Raw genomic sequence first — 7,598 nt, 5'->3', positions numbered from 1 at the left:
AATTATAAGAGGATACTATGAACAACTGTATGGCAACAAACTAGATAATGTAGAGGAAATGGACAACTTCCTTGAAACACCTGAACAACCTAGATGGACCACAGAAGAAACAGAAGACCTCAACCAACCAATCACAAGTAAAGAGATCCCATCAGTCATCAAAAAGCTTTCCACATATAAATGCCAAGGGCCAGATGGCTTCACAGGGGAATTCTACCAAACTTTCCAAAAAGAATGGACACAAATCTTGCTTAAACTCTTTCAAAACATTGAAGAAAATGGAACACTACCTAACTCATTTTATGAAGCTAACATCACTCTAACACCAAAACCAGGTAAAGATGCTACAAGAAAGGAAAACTACAGGCCAATCTCCCTCATGAATATGGATGCAACAATTCTCAACAAAATACTTGCAAATCAAATCCAAAGACACATTTAAAAAATCATACACCATGACTAACTGGGGTTCATTCCAGACATGTAAGAATGGTTCAACAAAAGAAAATGAATCAATGTAATGCAACACATTAACAAAACAAAAGGGAAAAATCAAATGATCATCTCAATAGATGCTGAAAAACCATTAGACAAAATCCAGCATCCTTTTTTGATAAAAACACTTCAAAAGGTAGCAATTGAAGGAAACTTCCTCATTATAATAAAGGGTATATATGAAAAACCCACAGCTAGCATAGTACACAATTGCAAGAGATGGAAAGCCTTCCCTCTAAGATCAGGAATGAGACAAGGATGCCCATTGTCACCACTGTTATTCAACATTGTGCTGGAAGTGCTAGCCAGAGCAATCTGACAAGACAAAGAAATAAAAGGCATCCAAATTGGAAAGGAAGAAGTAAAACTGTCATTATTTGCAGATGATATGATCTTATATCTGGAAAACCCTGAGAAATCAATGACAACAGCTACTTGACCTAATAAACAAATTTAGCAAAGTAGCAGGATACAAGATTAATGCGCATAAGTCAGTAATGTTCCTATATACTAGAAATGACCTAACTGAAGAGACACTCAAGAAAAGGATACCACCTACATAACTTTCCTAAAAGAAATAGAAGGGGACCTAAAACGATGGAAAAATATTCCGTGTTCATGGATAGGGAGGCTAAATGTCATTAAGATGTCAATTTTACCCAAACTCATCTACCGATTCAATGCAATTCCTATCAAAATTCCAACAACCTACTTTGCAGACTTGGAAAAGCTACTTATCAAATTTACATGGAATGGGAAGATGGCTTGAATTGCTAAAAACATTCTAAAAAAGAAAAAACAAAGTGGGAGGACTTATACTCCCTGACTTTTAAGCTTATTTTAAAGCCACAGTAGTCAAAACAGCATGGTACTGGCACAAAGACAAACATGTTGATCAATGGAATTGAGCTGAGAATTCGGAGATAAACCCCCAGATCTATGGTCGAATGATCTTTGATAAGGCCCCCAAAACCACTGAACTGGGACATAACAGTCTATTCAACAAATGGGGCTGGGAGAGCTGGATATCCATATCCAAAAGAGTGAAAGAGGACCGCTACCTCACACCCTACACAAAAATTAACTCAAAGTGGATTAAAGACCTCAGTATAAGAGACAGTACCATAAAACTCCTAGAAGGTAACGTAGGGAAACATCTTCAAAACCTTGTATTAGGTCACTTCTTAGACCTTACACCCAAAGCACAAGCAACAAAAGAAAACAATAGGTAAATGGGAAGTCCTCAAGCTTAGAAGTTTCTGTACCTCAAAGGAATTTGTCAAAAAGGTGAAGAGGCAGCCAACTCATTGGGAAAAAATATTTGGAAACCATGTATCTGACAAAAGACTTACGCCTTGCATATATAAAGAAATCCTACAATTCAGCAATAATATTAGTACAGACAGCCCAATTATAAAATGGGCAAAAGATATGAAAAGACATTTCACTGAAGAGAAAATACAAATGGCTAAAAAGCACATGAAAAAATGTTCATCTTCACTATCTATTAGGGAGATGCAAATTAAGACCACAATGAGATATCATCTCACACCAATTTGAATGGCTGCCATTAAACAAACAGGAAATTACAAATTCTGGAGAGGATGTGGAGAAATTGGAACTCTCATCCATTGTTGGTGGGACTGTATAATGTTTCAGTCACTCTGGAAGTCAGTCTGGTGGTTCCTTAGAAAACTAGATATAGAGTTACCGTTCGATCCAGCGATTGCACTTCTCGGTATATACCTGGAAGATCCGAAAGCAGTGACACGAACAGATATCTGCATGCCAATGTTCATAGTAGCATTATTCACAATTTCCAAGAGGTGGAAACAACCCAAATGTCCTTCAACAGATGAGTGCACAAACAAAATGTGGTATCTACACACAATGGAATACTATGCAGCAGTAAGAGGGAATGATGACATGAAACACATGACAACATGGATGAACCTTGAAGACATAATGCTGAGGAAAATAAGCCAGGCACAAAAAGAGAAATATTATATGTTACCACTAATGTGAACTCTGTGAAAAATGTAAAATAGATGGTTTATATTGTAGAATGTAGGGGACATAGAGATAGACAACAAATAGCGAAAGGGGAACGATAATCTAATAAGAACAGATAAGTTATAGAGGGTAAACTTAATGTTCTGGGAATGCTCAGGAACGTCTATGATTTGTTAATTTCTGGGGGGTATGGTAGGAACAAGTTCACAGAAATGTAGCTATTTTAGGTTATTTGTTTTTCTTATTCCTTTGTTGAGTTATAGCCTGCTATTTTCTTGGGGTGGGGTAGGAACATGTTGCAAGCAATGCAGTTATTTTAGGTTGTTTTTTCTTATTCCCTTGCTTTGGTTTTGTTTGAAATGTTTTTTTTTTTTTTAATTTTTTGATAAAGTTAAGAAAAACAATGAATGAGTGAGAAAAAAAGTAAATGAACAATGGGGGGAGAAGGGGAATGGGATGTTTTGGATGTTCTTTTTTATTTAATTTTTATTTTATTTTATAGAGTAAGGAAAATATTCAAAGTTTGATTGTGGTCATGAAAACACATCTATATGAAGATACCGTGAACAACTGATTGTACACTTTGAAGGATTGCATGTTATGTGGCTACATCTCAATAAAATTGCATTAAAAAAAAAAACCAAACAGGCTAGCAGGCACGTGCTGGGAGGCTCAAACTCATTAGTAGTCAGAGAAATACAAAATATAACAACATTGAAATTTTGCTATACCCAGTTTGGACAGACAAAGAAGGGAAAGATGGACAGTGCCAAGTGTTGTGTAGGATTGGAGGTATAGGATCCTGCTGGCCCTGCTGGCAGGAGAAATGCAGCCATTCTGCAGAGTTACCTAATAGGACTTAGTGAAATTAAGAACACACATACCCTATGTAACAGCATATATTCCTGGTTATATATCCCAAAGGAATTTTCAAACTAACCCAAATGAGGACATGGGTAAGAGTGTTTATCATAGTATAATGTTGTGATTCAACACAATCTGGGTGCTTGCACCATGGGAGTGGATACGTAAAGCATGATAAACAAAAAAGGAGTACATTGCTTAATCTACTTCAGAGTTTAGCCCTCCTATCAAGAAGATCGTCTTGAGGCAAATAAAAAGTGCAATGTCCTTTCTGTCTTCTCTGAGACTGAGTGGAGCCACAGAGCCTGCTCCTTTTCCTCAGCTTATGCTTGCTAGGGCCTTAAGAATTCCCCCTTTACAGTTTATAGGAACTCGAGTGAAAACCCTTCCACTCCCTTTGAAATAGACTTTAAGCCCCTTCTGGGTGTTCTCTTGAGTGACTTAATGCAGGTAGTCCTTTTCCCCAGGCCACTTCAAAAGGAATACCAGGAACTAAAAATAAAAGGAGGCGGAGGAGGAGGGGAAAAAAACACATTTCTCATTTTTTTTACAGGTTGGCTTGAGTGAGAGCTCAGCCAAACAATGAGTTTAGATAATAGTTCAAGGCAAAAGCAAAGTGCCCTTCCCGTTTTTTCTGCACACGCATCTTGTCCTGGTTACACATGCATGACCCTAGGAATTCCCCCGTTTACATGGATCCAAGTGTCCCCTCTTCCCTAGTAAACAGCATTTCCTCTCAGTTCCAGGCACTGTACTGTGTGTTCCTCAGCCAGCAAATCTTTGTCCCAGGAAGCTGTAAATTGACTGTTGTCGCACGGTGTTCTCTAGGACAGTTCTGTGAGCTGCTTTTTACATACGGGACAAGTCCTGGGATGGTGAGACTATGAGTGTCCTTGTTCGGTTCTTCTGGCTGCCACCAAAGAGTTTGACCCAGACACACATGCTCCCAGTATGTGCAAGAGGGTTACTCTACTCCCTCATGAATCAGGACCAGGGATCCACACTAGGAGTGCAGGACATTTCTGCACAGAGCCCATAATGGGATGGGGAATGGGTCATCAAGGGCATGAGGACATTCTATCTCTTCTAAGTTGTTTTTTTCTTGATTTGGCGCTCATCCTGTTGCTGCAGTCCTTTATCTGTTTCCTGGAGCTATGAAAAAGATGTTTTTGGCAGTTCTTCCTGGTTGTTCAAAGCTTCTATGGGGGGCCAGAGTCCTGGAGCTTCTCACTCCACCATCTTAAACCTTCCTACTGTTCTTAAGTCATCTTTTTCTTAATTAGGCCTTCACCCCCCAGTTATTGCAAACCTTTAACTATTTTCTGGAGTTCTGAAAAAGATGGTTCTGTCAGTTTTTACATCTCACTCTGACATTTTGGTGATGTCACTCCAGACACCTTCCATACCTTTTCTTTTTTTTTTTTTTTACACTGAATTCAACAAGTATTTGTTGAGTGCCTATTATGTGCTAGGTATTGTACCAGGTACTTGGGACACATCAGAGAACAAGGCAAGGATTCCTGCCCTTGTGGAGCTTACAGTCTAGTGATTATTGCCACTTTACCTGCAGACTGTCCATGACCCTGGGCAAACCAGTGCCCCTCTCTGCGCCTCAATGTCCTCAGCTGCCCAATGGGGGAATAAGCAGGCCCAGCTCAGGTATGAGTAAAGGGCCTGGGGTACGGGAGAGGCCTGACGGAACCCCCACCCCAACCCACCACCCAGTTAGGGCTGGAAGTTGATTTTTAATAATAAGGTACAATGGGGAAAGGGCGGAGACAGCTGATCTGGCTTCTCTGGTGTGCTGTGGTGGTAGTGGGAGGGCCCAGACTGGCTACATGAACTACTGCTGCTGCTGCTGCTTCTTGATGGCTGCCTTGTTGGCAAGGTCCTTGGCCTTCTCTGTAGCTGCCAGTGCAGTTTCCTTTGCCTTCTCCTTGGCTTCCTTGGCTGTCTCAACAGGTGTTTCAGAAGGGGCCTCACCTTGCAGGTTGGCCAAGATGTATTCAAAACCCTTCATAGTCTTGGTCATGTTGCTTTTAAACCTGGCCAGACCAAATTTCTGGACGGCCCTGGAGACCCCAAATAGGCTAGAGGAGACCCAGGCTTCCCAGCAGATTTCAGTCCAGCTGCTATTATCAGAGTTTACACAGTAAACACCTTGTTCCTCCACCACCATCAGGCAGACATGGTTGATGTTCCAGGTGAAGGTGGTCATGGTCTGATTCTGTGGGTCCTCCAGGATGTACACCGAGTGAGCAACATTGGCAGGAAACAGTCGCTCACCCAGCGAGGCATCCTGCTGTTCTTGGTCAGGAGTCGCAGGGACAGGAGCTTCTGATCAGGGGTCACCTCCTGGTGAACTATGTCTTCCGTCAAGACATGTTTGCTATAGGGATTCAGTTACCGCTGCCAAAAGGCAGTGAACACTTGGTCCCAGGAACTCCGGAGCACGCTCTGGCCCAGGAAATATTTTACCATTGTCCTGGCTGGAGCGGGCTCAGCACCCACGCAGCTTTAGGGGTGCAGAGCTCGGGTGTCACGCTGAGCCGGACCGGGGTTCGGCGCATGCTGGCCAGCTTTGCAGCTCAGTCACCACCGCACCGCACCCAACCCACCGCCTCCATGAGGGGTTTAATCTATCTGTGTCTTTTTATCTATCTGTGTCTTTATTTTTTTAATGGGGTTTTCCAGACAACATACAGTTGGCTCTTGTTTTTTTATTCTTTCTGACAGTCTCTTTCTTTTAATTGGTTTAGACCATTCACTTATGAAGTGAGTATTGATATAGTTGAATAAATAGCTACCATATTTGAATTTTTTTCTATTTGTTATCCTTGTTCTTTGTTTCTTTGTTTGCCTTCCACTCTTTTTCTGTCTTATCTTTTTTTAACTGAGCATTTTCTTTAATTCCATTTTCTCTCCTTCCTTAGCATATCAATTATGCTTCTTTTTAAATAAATTTAGTGGTTGGCTTAGAGTTTGCAGTATACATTTGCAACTGATATAAGTCCACTTGCAAATAACATTATACTGTTTCATGGGTAGTGCAGGTACCTTATAACAAGGTATTCCCAATTCTTCCTTCCCATCCCTTATAGCCTTGCTGTCATTCACTTCATTTATCCATAAGCTAAAATTATTCAATATATTGTTGGCTACTGTTTTGAACAAACTCAATCTGTTGAATCAATTTTATTTGTCTGAAAAAGTCTTTATTTCTCCTGCATTATTTTTCCTTAACAGTATTTATTTAATGAACAAACCACATTGTAACAATGTAAATTTAAAAATTAGAATAAAAAATCATGTGCTATCTCTCCACCATAATAAATTAACTTAATTTTTCCATATTCTTACTTATTCCTTTTACATGTATATACTTTTATACCAGGGGTCAACAAACTTTTTCTTAAAGTACCAGATATTGATATTTTAAGTTTGCTTGCCACTTATTCTCTGTTGAAACTACTCAACTCTGCCACTGTATCATGAAAACAGTCTGTGTTATTCATATTACCGTGAAGTCTCATAAAGCCAGACACAGACCAAGAGAGAGAGACTGGAAGAGTTTGAAAGATTTATTATACCCACATTTCCCTGGAGACAGGGTAGCACCCTATGCAGGGCAGTATAATGGAAAACACCAGGGTCAGTCACAAGGCAGAGTTAGTGGGATTGAGAAAGTGTTTTTGCTGTGGTTGGAGTGGAAAGCATGCAAGGGTGGGGCAGGGGCATGACAATGTGGGATTGTCTGGCTATATGTGAAATGGTGCCGCCACAACTGAGCTCAGAAGTAGGATTAACAGATGTGTGGGAGGGTCTTAGCCACAAGGAGATACCTATAGAAGTTCAAGCATCAGTTTACAGAAGGTAGAAAATGTGGTAATGCACAACCATAGACAACGCATAAATGAATGGGCAAAACTGTGTTCTAATAAAATTTTATGCAAAAAAAACTTTTATCCATAAAAAAGACTGACAGGCCTGCTGGCAGTAATTTGTTGACACCTGTTTTAGACAGTTTTTCTTATAATTTAGATGAAAATATCTATTTGGCCATTTACAAACCAAACTTCTAACTTTCTGAGGCTGTTTTAAATTTCTTACTAAATTTTTAACTTGCTATTTTTTCCAGAACTTGTTACCATGCTAGAATTATGGAGGTAAAGTTAAGATTCCCACAATGATAAGTTTTTAGTAATGCATATCAATTCAATGCATTT

The 7,598-nt window shown here is 39.9% G+C and overlaps 1 pseudogene; it reads right to left on the bottom strand.

Moving 5' to 3' along the window:
• Positions 1-5,206: 5,206 nt before the first annotated feature.
• Positions 5,207-5,853, bottom strand: LOC119523763 (annotated as a pseudogene).
• Positions 5,854-7,598: the final 1,745 nt, after the last annotated feature.

This window comes from Choloepus didactylus, chromosome X, assembly GCF_015220235.1.
Source record: "Choloepus didactylus isolate mChoDid1 chromosome X, mChoDid1.pri, whole genome shotgun sequence".
Taxonomy (NCBI): domain Eukaryota; kingdom Metazoa; phylum Chordata; class Mammalia; order Pilosa; family Megalonychidae; genus Choloepus; species Choloepus didactylus.
The sequence above is the reverse complement of the archived record's forward strand: the minus strand, read 5'-3'. Positions and strand labels throughout refer to the sequence as shown.